The sequence below is a fragment of the Zingiber officinale genome, chromosome 6B (genome assembly GCF_018446385.1).
Source record: "Zingiber officinale cultivar Zhangliang chromosome 6B, Zo_v1.1, whole genome shotgun sequence".
Lineage (NCBI taxonomy): Eukaryota > Viridiplantae > Streptophyta > Magnoliopsida > Zingiberales > Zingiberaceae > Zingiber > Zingiber officinale.
The window spans coordinates 93,593,295-93,608,565 of NC_055996.1; the positions used below are offsets into that span (position 1 = coordinate 93,593,295).

General features: G+C 37.2%; 1 non-coding gene across 1 annotated transcript; it reads right to left on the minus strand.

Annotated features, from left to right (window-relative positions):
- Positions 1-14,572: 14,572 nt before the first annotated feature.
- On the minus strand, positions 14,573-14,678 carry LOC121993352. Its single transcript, XR_006115212.1, has one exon. It is a non-coding gene; the product is annotated as a small nucleolar RNA R71 (small nucleolar RNA).
- Between the last annotated feature and the right edge of the window lie 593 nt (positions 14,679-15,271).

Genomic DNA, 15,271 nt, shown 5'->3' on the forward strand with positions numbered 1-15,271 from the left:
AAGAATCACATTGGTCAAATGTCTACATTTATGATAAATATAGTTGTTTAATTAATTTATATTGTATATAACATGGTGTGTGGTGTCACACACAGAGGATCATGTTATCAACATCTTATAAATTATAAACAGTAGCTCACGACCAAGATGGAAAGGAACAAACCATTGGAAGGTCGTAGTGTAATTAGGTATTAGTTTATCTTAACTATATAATTACACTAGTACACTTAGAGTGTATTGAGTAAGACCATTAGAGGTCGTTTATTTTTATACTGACTTTATAAAGGAACAAAGACCTCAGTTATTATGGAAGTGTGTGCTCTTAATCCTAATATAATAACAAGCACATATATTTGATATTTATTTCTTTAATTTATCAATGGGTGAGATTTAGTTCGATAAATCAATAAGCCTGATAAGTTGGGAAATGATATCACTTATAGTGTGTGTTATTGATTATAGAAAGAAACTGTGTCCTAGTGATCTAGGTTGATAATGTCCCCAAGAGGAGCTCATAAGGATTATCATGTTAAACCCTGCAGGTGGATTTAGTCCGACATGACGATAAGGTTGAGTGGTACTACTCTTGGACTAAGATATTAATTAAGTGAGTTGTCAGTAACTCATTTAATTAGTGGATATTCGACATCTTAAACACAGGAAGACTAACACACTCATAATAAGAAGGAGCCCAAAATGTAATTTGGGATTGGTGCGGTAGTTCAATAATAGTTCTTCAGTGGAATGAATTATTATTGATGAAATTAAGTTGTGTGTTCGGGGCGAACACAGGAAGCTTAATTTCATCGGGAGACCAAAACCAATTCCTCCTCTCGGTCCCTATCGTAGCCTCTTGTATATAGAGATTTATACCCACCACATACCCACCTTCTTACCCAACCTATAGGGGCCAGCCAAGCCAAGCTTGAAGCTCAAGCTTAGGGTCGGCCAAGCCTAAAGGTTGAGCCTTAAGGTGGCTGGCCAATTGCTTGGAGCCCAAGCTTAGGTGGCCGGCCACATCATATTTAAAAGGGATTTTTATTAAAATTATTTCTTATGTGGATATCATGGTTTTAAAAGAGAGTTTGAAATTTAAATATTTCCTTTTATAGCTTCCTACAAAAGATTAAGAAAAGATTTGGAATCTTATTTGTAGATTGAAAGGTAGATTTTAATTTTGAGAAAACTTTCCTTTTTAACCATGTTCATGATTTAAAAGAAAGTTTAAAAATTAAATATCTCTTTTATAAGTTTCTACAAAAGATTAAGAAAAGATTTGATACCTTTCCTTATTTGTAGATTGAAAGGAGATTTTAATTTTTAGAGATAACTTTCCTTTTTGAAAATTATCCACATGTTTAAAAGAATGATTTTAATTTATAAAATTTCCTTTTTATAATCCACCATGAAGGGAAAAATTAGTGGAGAAATTTTTTTTATAAATTTTCGGAAGCAAATAAGGAAGTTTTAATTTGTGTTTAAAATTTTATTTACTTGGAGATTTGAATGTGGCCAGCCATTGTAATTAAAAAAAGGAATTTAATTTTAATTAATTAAATTTATCTTTTTCATGGAAAAAGAATTAAGGAAGTTTTTATTTAAATTTCCTTATTTGCCAAGACCAAGGATTATAAAAGAAGGGGTAGAGGTGCCTTCATGGCTAACGACTCTATTATTTTTCTCCTCTCTTTTTCTCCTTGGGTGTGGCCGGCCCCTCCTCTTTCTCTCTTCTCCATCTTGTGGCCAAACCTCATCTCATACTTGGAGTCCTTGTGGTGGCCGGATCTTGCTTGGAGAAGAAGGAGAGAAAAGGAAGCGATATTTCTAGCATCCCTTGGAGCTTGGTGGTGGCCGAACCTCTTCATCTTTGGAGGAGCTTTTGGTGGCCGAAACCTAGAAGGAAGAAGAAGGTGCTTGGTGGTTCTCATCTCGGAAGATCGTTGCCCACACAACATCTGAGGTTAGAAGAGGATTACGGTAGAAAATCAAGAGGTTATTTTTGCTTACAAAGAAAGGTATAACTAGTAATTATTTTCCGCATCATACTAGTTTTCTTTGTATAGTTATTTTTGGAAATACCAAACACAAGAGGCATATGATTCTAGAGTTTTCAGATTTGTTTCGAGGTTGTGTTTCTTTTATTTTTCGAATTTGTGATTCGATTATTCTTTTTAGTTAACCTAGAGTTATTTAAGGAAATTAAATATTAGCTTTCCTTAAAAGGCTTTGTCTAGGCGGTGGTGGTTGCTCCCATATCCAAGAAGACCATGTGACTCGCCATGCAGTCCTGGAAGCTAATTTTGGAAATTAATATTTAATGGAATTAATAACATAGGTGGATTTGAATCAATAGTGTTAAGTTCCGCTTGCGATTCAAATCTAAACCATTAAGAACAGATAAGTTAAATTTGGAATCAATGATGTTAAGTTCTGTCTGCGATTCCTAATTTAACTTCTAAAGAACACAATAGGTTATTTAAGGAAAGGTTCAACACTTGTACAAAATTTTTGTATAGTGGAACCAGTATGATTTACCTAGGACTAACCAACAATTGGTATCAGAGCTAGGGTTTGGTTTTTAATAAAAGGCGGGCAAACTGGCGGCCCTTATGTCTTCGGCCCATTTGGCGACCTCTCATGTCGTCGACTGACGACCCTTGACTGTGTCGTTACTCACTAGGACTTTCCACCCCTGGCTAGTGGATTTTTGCCTTCCCCAGGATTTGAACTCTAGACCTCCAGGCTTAAGTACTAGAGTTTATGAATCCTGGTAGCCAAGTGTGGTGCTCACTTGGCTATACTTAAGCCTGAAGGTCTAGAGTTCAAATCTTGGGGAAGGCAAAAATCCACTGGCCAAGGGTGGAAAGTCCTAGTGAGTAACGGCACGGCAAAGGGTAGTCGGTCGATGACATGAGAGGTCGCCAAATGGGCCGACGACATAAGGGCCCCCAGTTTGGCCGCCACAAGGGCCGCCCAAGAGGCTAAAGGGCCGGGTCGTTACAGACACATGTCAACTTTCGGGCGCTTGGGAGGGATCCAAATGCTTGGGAAGGGATAGAGGTGACTTAGATAGAGTTTCAATGAGGTGGTGCCATGTCAATAGTCTAGGCACCCGGGAGTGGTCCAAGTGTCTAGAAGTCGATAAGTTAGCCATAAAGGTGGATCGGATAGGCCTTAGTGGAGGTGCCTAGAGCTGGCCCAAGTGCTTGGAATGGCCTATAAAAGAGCCTTCAACCTGCAACTCTATACAATAATTCTCTACACTTTTCATACTCTCAAGATAATCCCAAAACTCCGTTACAACACCTAAACGCTGCTCCGACAACAAACACTCAAGCTTTTACTTTATTGTGTTGTTGGTATCACTATTGTTCTTTTACTTATTGTCTTTAATTATTTGCATAATCGAAGCTTCTTGTACATATCGAATCTTTAGTGGATTTTCTAATGAAAGAGATCGATAATCATGGGTATTAGACTAGAAGCATAAGCTATAAACTAAGTAAAAAAGAAAGTTGTTAGTGTTTCTTGTTTTAATTTCATTTCTTCTGCTATCTTTCTAGTTTTTGAAAAATTGTGAAAAAGTGAAACGTGTTATTTACCCCTTCTGGGTGCCCGGACCACCTATCTCCAGCTCCTTGTTTTCTGCAAAATAAAGTTAGTCCAGGCAAAAATAATATACATATAATATGAAATTATGATAGCCTCTGACTGTCCAGCTCTGACTTCGGATTTCCATCCGAAAATCCTAGGTCGAACTGACGCCTACTGTTCCCTCATCAGGGAGCACCCCCTCACTTACTCCACTCAGGAGAGTTTACCTGTTGTCAGACCGGTCCTCTAGACTGACTAGACTTCTGCTCAACGCCCGAGGCTCCAGGACTTTTTGCTGGACATTCACTCCATGATCCGTCAAGTCTTCCACTTGGTTGCGACATTAGGACTTTCCACCTAGAGTCCCCGACTCTAGGGTTTTTGCCCGAAGCCCTCAACCCACCAAGACTTTCCACCTAGGGTTATCATCCCCTAGGACCTAGGGTTACCACCCCCTAGGGTTTTTCACCTGCCTAACCGCAGCAAGGACTTTGCCTAAGTACACTTAGGACTTTCCGGCAAATTCATTCAAACATGTCAAATTACAAATAACCTTAACTTTGAATCCTTTGTCATTATTAAAACTCAGGTTCGATCGTCGGATGCTTCCCGCACCAATAATCTCCCCCTTTTTGAATATGATAACAAAATTTAAAGTTAAGTAAAATATGAAAGTAATATAAATACATACAGGCATAAAATCAAGATTCAAGTGCAATCAAGTGAAAAAACATGTAGGTGCAAACAATATAAACATTTAGTTGAAACTTGTTTGTATCTTCCCCTTAATCACTTAACTTTCACTTTCCTCTCCCCCTTTGCCATATATAAAAAAATATTACTTAAAAAAAGAGAAAAAAAATGGAAAGAATGAAAATATTTAACACCCCCTGAAAGGTAGCTCTTACCTTAGCTTTAAAGGATAAAAAAGAAGTTGATTAAACACTTAGCTTTAAAAGTACTCATTTTAAATAAAAGTTCTGATAAAAGCGTTAGCTTAGTTAAGTAAAAAAAACTCTTGATAAACACTATGCTTAAAACTAATTTTAATTCAACATTAAGCTTAATAATAATTTTGATTCAAAAATTCAATATTAATTCAACATTAAGCTCAAAAATAATTTTAATTTTGAATAAACACTAAGTTGAATAATAATTTGTTTTAAACACGAAAAATAATTTCATTTTAACACCAAGTTTAAAAATGGCCAAGTTTTAAAAATAATTTTAAGTAAAGTCTAAAAAAAATCTATTTGAAAAAATACTTTTAAAAACATGGACTTGGCTTAATTTGAAAAATCTTTCTTTTACTCCCCCTTGATTAATGTCAGTCAATTTTTGTAACAAAAATTTTATAGTCCTAGAGTCCAAGCATGAGTAATAAAATATCTACTTTCAAACAAATATCTAACCTTTAGTTACTAGTTGTTTACCATGAAGTAGCAGCTTTCACTTGGTTAGTCAAATTAAGTAGGTGTTCCAGTTAGCTTGACTAAGCATAGGCAACTTAATTTGATTAATATAAATTTGATATTTAATGCTCAGAGTTATGTTGATGCACAAATATAAGCATTCTAAAGTCCAGACAGTACCCTATGCATCTCACACCATTCTAAGTGTCTTTCATATACAAGCAAGGTAATCCTAGTGTGCTTGTGAGATGCTCTGGCTGAAACCTAGGAGTACATGCTTTCTAGGGGGTAGATATCTAGGCTAAGTCCAAATTTTGAAATACTAACAAACTTGGAATTTCGAAAATATTTTTCCTAGAATTTTAAAACCAAAAAAAAAATTTAAAATAGTAAGTAGTAAAGAAGATAATTTTGAAAGTAAACTCTATTCTACTAAACACATCCCTATTTGTCTTCTAAGTACACTGAACTCAAGTTCAGGTAAGGATTTTGTGAAAATATCAGCTAGGTTTGACTTGAACTTAACATAGTTGAGTACAATGTCACCCTTAGCTGCATGATCCCTTACAAAGTGATGTTTCACTTCTATGTGTTTAGTCCTTGAGTGGTGAATTAGATTCTTGGTTAAGTTAATTGAACTTATATTATCAATTGAAATTTTTGTATTTTTATATTATAGTTGATAGTCTTTTAAGGTGTGCATCATCCATAATAGTTGAGATGCACATTCCCCTAGGGCTATGTACTCAGTTTCAGTAGTGGATAAAGCAACACAGTGTTGCTTTCTGCTTGACCAACTTACTAGCCACTGACCTAGAAATTGATAGCTACCACTTGTGCTTTTTCTATCTAGTTTGCACCCGGCATAGTTTGAGTTAGAATAGCCTATTAGGTCAAAGGTGCAAGACCTAGGGTACCAGAGTCCTATATTTAGGGTTCCCTTAATATATCTAAGTATTCTTTTAACATTTGTTAGGTGTGACTTCTTAGCACAAGATTGGTATCTTGCACACATACCTACTGCAAACAAAATATCAGGTCGACTTACAGTTAGATAAAGTAGACTTTCTATTGCACTTCGATAGTATTTTAAGTCTACTGGTTTTCCTTCTAGATCATAATCAATTTTAACATTGGTTGCCATTGGAGTATTTATATTTTTAGAATTTTCCATGCCAAATTTTCTAATTAATTCCTTAGCATATTTTGTTTGAAAAATATAAATTCCATCTTTGGTTTATTTAATTTGTAAGCCTAAAAAGAAGCTGAGTTCCCCAACTAAACTCATTTCAAATTCACTTTCCATTAATTTGGTAAATTCTTTTAAAAATTTAGTATTAGTTGAACCAAAAATTATATCATCTATGTAAATTTGAACTATAAATATATCTTTTTCTAGGATTTTTACAAATAGGGTTTGATCTATTTGACTTTGTTTAAACCTCTTAGATATTAGATAAGTCGATAGGCGTTCATACCAAGCCCTAGGTGCTTGTTTTAGTCCATATAGGGCTTTCATTAACCTAAAGACATAGTTTGGATGATCCAAGTCCTTAAATCCTAAGGGTTGACTTATATACACTTCTTCTTTGATGAAATCATTTAAAAATATGGATTTTACATCCATTTGGTATAACTTGAATCCTTTATGTGTTGCATAGGCTATCAGCATCCTAATAGATTCAAGTCTGGCTACGGGAGCATAGGTCTCATCATAGTCTAACCCTTCTATTTAGCTGAATCCTTTTACTACAAGTCTAACTTTATTTCTTACTATTTCACCCTTATCATCCAATTTATTTCTAAATACCCATTTAGTGTCAACTATGGTTTTGTTTATGGGTTTAGGTGCTAGTTCCCAGACCCAGTTTCTTTCAAATTGGGCTAACTCTTCTTGTATTGCTAATATCCAGTCTAGGTCTAGTAGGGCTTCGTCTATAGTTTTGGGTTCAATTTTAGAGATAAGGGTTATCTGACTTAGGCTTCTATAAGATGATCTAGTTCGAACTCTTAGGGTTGGGTCACCCAAAATTTGGTCAGATGGGTGATTGGTACTTGTTCTTGATGGTCTTATATTAGGGTCAATAATTTGTTCTTGTGATTCACTAGGTTTAATTTGAACATCATCATCATCTTGTATGTTTCTTGAATTAATATTTTTATGTTTTGATTAACATTTTCATTTATTGAGTTATTATCTTCATCAAAAATTACAGTAGTGGTTTCTTAAAATTTTAGGGGTTCTTTGTTATAGACTTTAAGGCCCTACTAGTTGTGGAATATCCTAAAAAGATCCGAGTTGATTTTGATGTGAATTTTCCTAGGTAGTTTTTAGTGTTTAGAATGTAGACTTTACATCCAAACACCTTGAGATAATTTAGGTTGGGTATTTTATTATAATATATTGCATAAGGAGTTTTATTATGAAATTTATTAATTAAAATTCTATTTTGAATGTAACAGGATATATTAATTGCCTTAGCCTAAAATTGATTATTTAAGTTATATTCATTTAACATGGTTCTAGCGGCTTCTTGTAGGATTCTATTTTTGCGTTTTACTAGACCATTTTGTTGGGGGGTTCTAGGGCATGAGTACTCATATTTGTATCCATTAATTTCATAAAATTCAGTAAATTTATGGTTTTCAAATTCTCCTCACTTCTAATTCTTTTAATTTTAGTATCTTTTTTACTTTCTACTAACTTGCAAAAGGTTTTAAAGATTTTATAGGTTTCATTTTTAGTTTTTAAAAATTTACCCAATTAAATCTTGAGTAATCATCAATTATGACTAAGCAATATTGGTTCTTGCTTAGTGACTTGGCTCCATGTGAGTCAAACAAGTCTAAATGTAGGAGCTCAAGTATTGAATTGATTCTATTTAAGTTGGTTAACTTGTGGGTTGATTTGGTTTGTTTACCCTGTTGGCAAGCATTACAGATTGTATTTTCTATAAATTTTAATTTGGGCAGACCTCTAATTAAGTCATTTTGACTCATCCTTGAAATGAGTCTGGTATGAGTGTGACCCAGTCTTCTATGTCATAATGTAGTTTTCTCTTATTGTGTCAATAGACACTTTAGTGAGGAGGTTGGTAGGTCAATTATATAGATGTTCTTTTTCCTAATTCCCTTAAGTGTAATTTAGGGTTTTCAACATTTTTAATTAAGCAATCAGTTTTTAAAAATGTGACTGAATACCCTGATTCACATAATTAACTAATCCTAAGTAAGTTAAAATTCAGTTGATTAACCAATAAAACTTTTCAAATATAGAAATCGAAACTCAGTTGAATATTACCTGTTCTGATTACCATAAGTGTTTCGTCGTTGCTGAATACAACTGATATTAGGTTCTTGAATTTCAGCTTAGAAAATTTTAATCTGTCTCCAGTCATGTGTCTGGAGCATCCGCTATCTAACATCCATTGATCCAAATCTTTATGCTTCTACACATAAAGTATTTGATTTAGTTCAATTTGACGGATCAAAAGATAGTTTGATTGAAATTAATCCCTTAATGGTCCATCTCACCCAGTTTAGATTATCAAATATGGTATTCCTATGAATGATTGGGAGATGATTTTGTGTTTGAATTAAGTTAAATTTGGAATTAAATTAGTTAAGTTAAATTTAAAGTTTTAAGTTTAATTTTAGATTTAATTGAGTTGAGTGTTGATTTGATTAAGTTAAATTAATTTTGAATTAAATCCGTTAACGATTGGATAGATTAATTTGGGTTAATTGAGAATTTATTAAATTGAATTAGTTAGATTTATTTAGTTAATTAATTATTTATTAGATTAATTTAGTAATTGATTAGATTAATTCATTAATTAAATACTTAATTGATTAGTTTGATTAGTTGATTTGGTTAAATATTAATTAGGTAGATTTACAAATTGATTAGTTTAATTAATTGATTTAGTTATTAATTAATTAAATTAATTAGATTAATTAATTGATTAGGTTAAATATTAATTAGGTAGATTTATAATTGATTAGTTTAATTAATTGATTTGGTTATTAATTAGATAAATTAATTAGGTTAATTACTTGATTAGTTAGGTCTAAATTTTACCTAAGTCCATCTCACCCTTTTCTAAGTTATCAATCAGGGAACCTTATAGGTTTTTGTGAGATGGTTAATTTTATCTTTGATTTAGGTTATCATCTAAGGATTAATTTACATTTGAGTTAGACTCAGGTTTTTCAATTAGTCAATTACATATTCATTTCAAAGATTGGCTTCCAGGCTGTGGCAAGACACTAGGCCTTCTTGGGTATAGGATCATCCACCACTTCTAGACAAAGTCTTTCAAAGAAATTAGATATTTAATTTTCTTTTTGAAACTCCTAGGTCTAACTAGTCAAGTGTAAATTACGCCTAGGTCCTTACTAGCCTAATTTAAACATGTATAAAAAGCAGTAAAGGTAATCATCAAACAAATCTATTTATTAATAAAAATAGTCTTTCTATTAGCTCCCCCTGGATCATAGTCTCGATAAGATCTATCAAGGTAGTGGACTTGATTCTTGGGGACCCAATATTGTCCAAGTCCAACTTGATTAACCAAGTTTGACTTGGGGACCTATGCTTCGATTGTTTTTCTATTTGCTCTATTTAAAAGGGATAAATAAGACTTGTATTTCTGTTTAGCCTTAAATCCAAGTTCGGATCAGTTGTAGACGACTCTTTATTTTCCAAAAATCAGATCAAGATTCTAGGAACCCAAAGTGAACCATTCCAACGTATCCTTTAGTTCCTTGACTTGATTTTTCAGACTAGAGTTCTCTTCCTCAAGCTTTTGGACTTGAGTTGAGGTTTCAGTCTAAATGAGGTTAGTCAAGGAGCTAGGGTTAGTCACTTCTTTAAGGGTTGTTACCTCCTTTTGAAGTGGTTTGACCCGAATATTGGATTTGGCTAACTTGCACATTAAATAATTAACTAAGTTATGCAGTGAACTTCTTACAATGGGGTTAGGGCTTTCAGAAATAGATACAGATCTGTGTCTTCTCTCAGACTCGGCTTCTGATTCGCTCTCGGTCTTTGATTCATTGACTTATTCTCGGGTCGTAAGTGCAAGGAAGCTTGTCTGTTCAAGTTCATCGTCGGAATCTTCTGAGGAAGACTAATCTCACGTTGCTTGCAATGCTTTATTCTTCTTTTGTTTTTTTGCTTCCTTTTGATTTGAATAGTTAGCTTTGACGTGTCCCTTTTGGTTGCAGCCATAGCATGTTACCTTGAACTTCACTTTCAAATTTGATTGTACCTTCTTGGACCGAATCACCTTTTTTGATGCCCTTTTTTGTGAAACCCTTCTTCTTTTTGTAGAGTCTGTGTACTAGGTTAACAAGTTCGACTGCTATCTCCTCGTCGTCATCTTTTGAGTCTGGTTCATCTTCGGACTCGGGTTCACTCAGATGCTTCTTTCTAACCTCCTTTTCTTTGCTTGTATCTGCAATCAACGCAATACCTTTCTCAACCGTGCGTGCATTAGTCTGTTCGTGCAATTCAAATTTGAAAAACAATTCATCTAACTTAATTAATGACAAATCCTTGGATACTTTGTAGGCCTCTACCATTGATGCCCACAATGTATTCCTCGGAAAAGCGCTTAGTGCGTACCTTATTACGCCCCTATTCTCCATCTTTTGTCCGATCCCGTGGAGTCCGTTCAGTAGATCTTGTATTCGCGTGTGAAGTTGGCTGGCTGTCTCACCTTCCTATATTTTTATGTTATATAACTTATTTAAAATTAGATCGCGCTTACTTACTTTCATATCAGAGGTGTCTTCGTGCAGCTCGATCAGCTTCTCCCACAGTTCTTTTGCGCTTGAGAATGGACCAACTCGATTCAGCTCTTCCTTTGTTAAACCACATTGAAGAGTGCAGGTTGCTTTGGCGTTGGCCTCGACCTTCTTTATTATACTTGCATCCCAGTTCTCGCATGATACTGGTTTTCCTATGCCGTCGAGTGGGAGTGATATGCCAGTTTTGATGATCATCCACATCTCGAACTGGGTTTGAAGGTAGGACTCTATTCGACCTTTCCAGTAGCTGAAGTCCTCGCCGGAGAAGAGAGGTGGGCGGGCTATGCTGTAGCCTTCTTGGTGGGTCATTGTAGAAGTACAATCTCACACAAACAAAAAAACAAGAAACTTTATTCCATAACTTGATCTTGGATTAGTAGTGCGGAATTAAAAAAATGTGCGAACTAGAGTGGTATTGCACCAGCTTCGAGGGAAAATTTCAATTGCGATAAAAACATATCGGAAGGCGGTAATTTTACCGATTCCGATAGACTCCGAAAAATTAAAAATTACCACAAAAAAATTACTTGAATGGTGGTTTCACCAATTCGAAGCGACCCCGCTCTGATATCAATTGTTGGATCGAAAGCACTAAAGGGGGTGAATAGCGATCGTGGCTAATTCGTTCATTTCAAAAAACTCAAAGTAAAATATGTAGTGAAAAATAAAACACACAATGCCAACACCAAGTTTTTTACTTGGTTCGGAACCTATGGCGACTCCTACTCCAAGGCCTACACGTAAGAGTGCTTTCGATGAGCAATCACTAATCAATTTCAAAGAGTATAGAAGGATTACAATTGTAGTACAAGGAACTTTTAAATGAAAACAATACCGACAACTCTGTAAGGGGAAATCTTCTAGAAGAATCATCGTCGGAGCTTTCGGGCATCGTGGAAGCGATTTCTGAGCAGCTCGTAGAAGCACAAATTGTTCGATGTGTTGTCTTGAAGCTTCTAGTCGAGGCTACCTTTATAGGTTGTTCCGAGTGCCCGAAACCCCTCCGGGCGCTTGGAACATGTGGCTCGACCACTCTGTGGCGCCACATCAGCTTCCCGAAAACTTTTGGGTTCTAGGCGCCTGGACCAACTCTAGGCGCCCGGACCAGCTCGGGGCGCCTGGACCAGTTCCCCGCACCCGGACCACCTTTCTCTAACTCCTTGTTTTCTGCAAAACAAAGTTAGTCTGGAAAAAATAATATATATATAATATGAAAATATGACAACCACTGATAATCCGGTTCTGACTTCGGATTTTCATCCAAAAATCCTAGGTCGAACCGACGCCTACTGTTCCCTCACCGGGGAATGCGTCCTCACCTACTCCACTCAGGAGAGTTTACCTGTTGTCAGACCGGTCCTCCAGACTGACTGGACTTTTGCTAAGCACCCGAGGCTCCAGGACTTTCTGCTGGACGTTCGCTCCACTACCCGTCCAGTCTTCCACCTAGTTCATGACACCAGGACTTTCCACCTAGAGTCCTAGGGTTTTTGCTGGAAGCCCTCGACTCACCAAGACTTTCCGCCTAGGTGATGTGCGTAAATATTATAATGGTTTATGCATGCTTTTACGCACATTCGTTTGCTTTATACGTATGTATTCTTTGTATGATCACCTATTTTATCGTGTATTCATCATATATACTCTATTGTACGGATATCTGCTCTTTGTTTGGTTTTGTGTTAACGGGGACAACTTTCAAAGAGAAAACAGCGTTTGTCGACGCACCGGATCAAGCCAGAGAACATGGTCGTGCAAACCTTGCACGGTCGTGTGGCCAAACAAAAGGGAAGATGTGCATGACCGTGAGACCCTTACACGGCCGTGCGGCCAAACTAGAGGCGAATCATAACACAGTCGTGCAACCCTGCACGACCGTGCACCCCATGACCGAGGCCAAGCAGCACACGACCGTGCAACCCTGCACAGCCATGTTCCCAGGAACCGAGCCCCAGCATCACACGGTCGTGCCAATTGGCACGGCCGTGCAGCACATCCAGAGCCCAGTTAGGATACGACCGTGACATCCTTGCATGGTCGTGCCGTCGCATCGTGTCCTAGCTTATAAAAGGGGTTTTAACCCCTTTTCCGAGGGGGAAGAGTCGGGAGGTGAGCCGTCAAGAGGAGATTCATTCTGGTGCCGCTCCACGTCGTCCAGGACATCGATCCAGCGACCTTCCATCACCACCTCAACTCCAGAAGCAAAGGATTGGATCCGGAGATCACTCATCGTCATTGGATGAGCATACTTCTTCTTTCTCTCTTCGCTTTTGAGGATTGTATGTTTAGATTCACCATGTCTTCGGGTTCTTCTCTAGCGTCCATGGAGTAGAGTCTTTGTTCTAGGACGAGGGAGTAATTGTGGATTGGTTTGATGTAAAACTCATAACATGTTTATATTCATTGAATGATTTCGCTTGCTTTGTTTTGATTCCTCGATCTCTTTGTCGTGTTGATTGATTGTGCAGGAATTGCCAACATCGTAGAGGGGATACCTTAGATCGTACACCCGAGGGACCCTAGTGACAGGGGTAACCCGTTCATGGACATCTAGGGTACTTCCTCGAAAGGAGAGGTGACTCCTTCGCATGGAAGTAAGAGACCAAACCTATAGCTTCTTAATTCTATCTTTGATAACATCAGTAAGAGTCGTGTCCTTGCGATCTACCGAGGCACCCTAGTGACAGGGGTTAACCGTGACAGGATTTCGTAGGGATTGTCTTTGTCTGGTGCTCAAAGATAGTTATTTTAGCTTCCGGCGAATGCATGCCAAAGGACAATGAGTATAGGATAGTATGAGAAACATCAATACCACCACAATGAAATCGAACTCCTAGAACTCTTCATTAGCCTGGTTGATTTCCTCTCGTTGCTAGTTCTCATTCCTCGCTTCCCGATTTTTTCTCTTAGATTACTTACAACCATCGATAGTGTAGCTAATCCTAAGTGTGCCTTTACTAGTGCTTATAACCAGTCCTTGTGGGTTCGACAATCTTTTATATTACTGACGACGAATCTGTGCACTTGCGGAATCATAATAAGTTTTTGGCGCTGTTGTCGGGGGCTGCGTCTATAACATTGGTGATAGTCACACTAGATCAGACTAGGCTTTGTTTTCTTTTCCTTTATCTTTACTTTCATTCGCATTTAGAGATAAATAATTTTACTCTTGTTTTTCTTTACTTCTACATTTCTATTAAAAACACCAAAAATAACATTATTGCATTTCTCACCTTTACTATAGTCCATATTTTATTTTTACATACGAAGAGCTAACCTTTCAGGACAGCTCCTACCATTTGATCCAGAGATTGATAGGATTTTTCTGTGGAGAAGAAACCTACCGAAGGCATTCCAAGCAGCACAGGAGTCCTCAGAGATGGCTGATAAACTATTAAAGGATTATGCAACACCTTATGCACGAGGGGTTCGGTCTAGCATCACTCGACCGCCAATCGAAGCTAACTACTTTGAGATGAAGCCTGCAGTAATTCATATGGTTCAACAGAATCAATTTGGAGGAGGACCGCATGATGATCCAAACCACCACTTGGAACTTTTCTACGAGATCTGCGACACCATGAAAGTGAACGGAGTCCCTCCAGAATCAGTAAGGTTATTACTCTTTGGATTTTCCCTGAAAGACAGAGCCAAGCAGTGGCTAAATTCCCTTCCAGCAAACAGCATTACATCTTGGGAGCAGTGTGAGCAGAAATTCCTAGACAAATTCTATCCACCAAGCAAAACTGCCCACACGAGAAACTTGATCGCAAGCTTTAAATAGATAGACTCAGAATCATTATTTGAAGCTTGGGACAGATTCAAGAGCATGCTGAGACAGTGCCCCCATCATGGCCTTGAGAAATGGTTGGTCCTGCACACCTTCTACAATGGAATCAACTATCACACGAAGGTATCCCTCGATTCTGCAGCAGGAGGAGCACTGATGAACAAGAGCCTTGATGAAGCTGAAGAGATAATTGAGAAAGTGGCACAGAATCACCATCAGTGGGCATCAGAAAGATCTGGTGGTTCTTTCTCAGGGAACCCAATAAAAGCGTCAGGGAAATTCGACGTAGATGCAAGCACTCTCATGTTTGCAAAGCTGGACGCTCTGACCAAGAAATTTGAGGTCATGGGAAATAACAACAACACTGCCAATGCAATAGTTTGTGTTTGCGAAATGTGCGGAAGTACGGATCATGCTCAAGATACTTGCCCTTAGGGCCAATACAAGCATAGATAAACCTGTTGGTGCAATATCCCTTAGGTCAAGGTTGACTGGTTTGACCAAGCTTGAGTCTTGGTCATAGTTTCGATGTTTGACAATACATGTAGACACATGGACAATGCAGGTGCAGTTGTTCATATGGGGAGATTCTGATCAGGGACTGATCAGTGTGAATGAAGAAGAGTCAAGTAGCTATACTTGACTGGAAGGAAACCCTGGT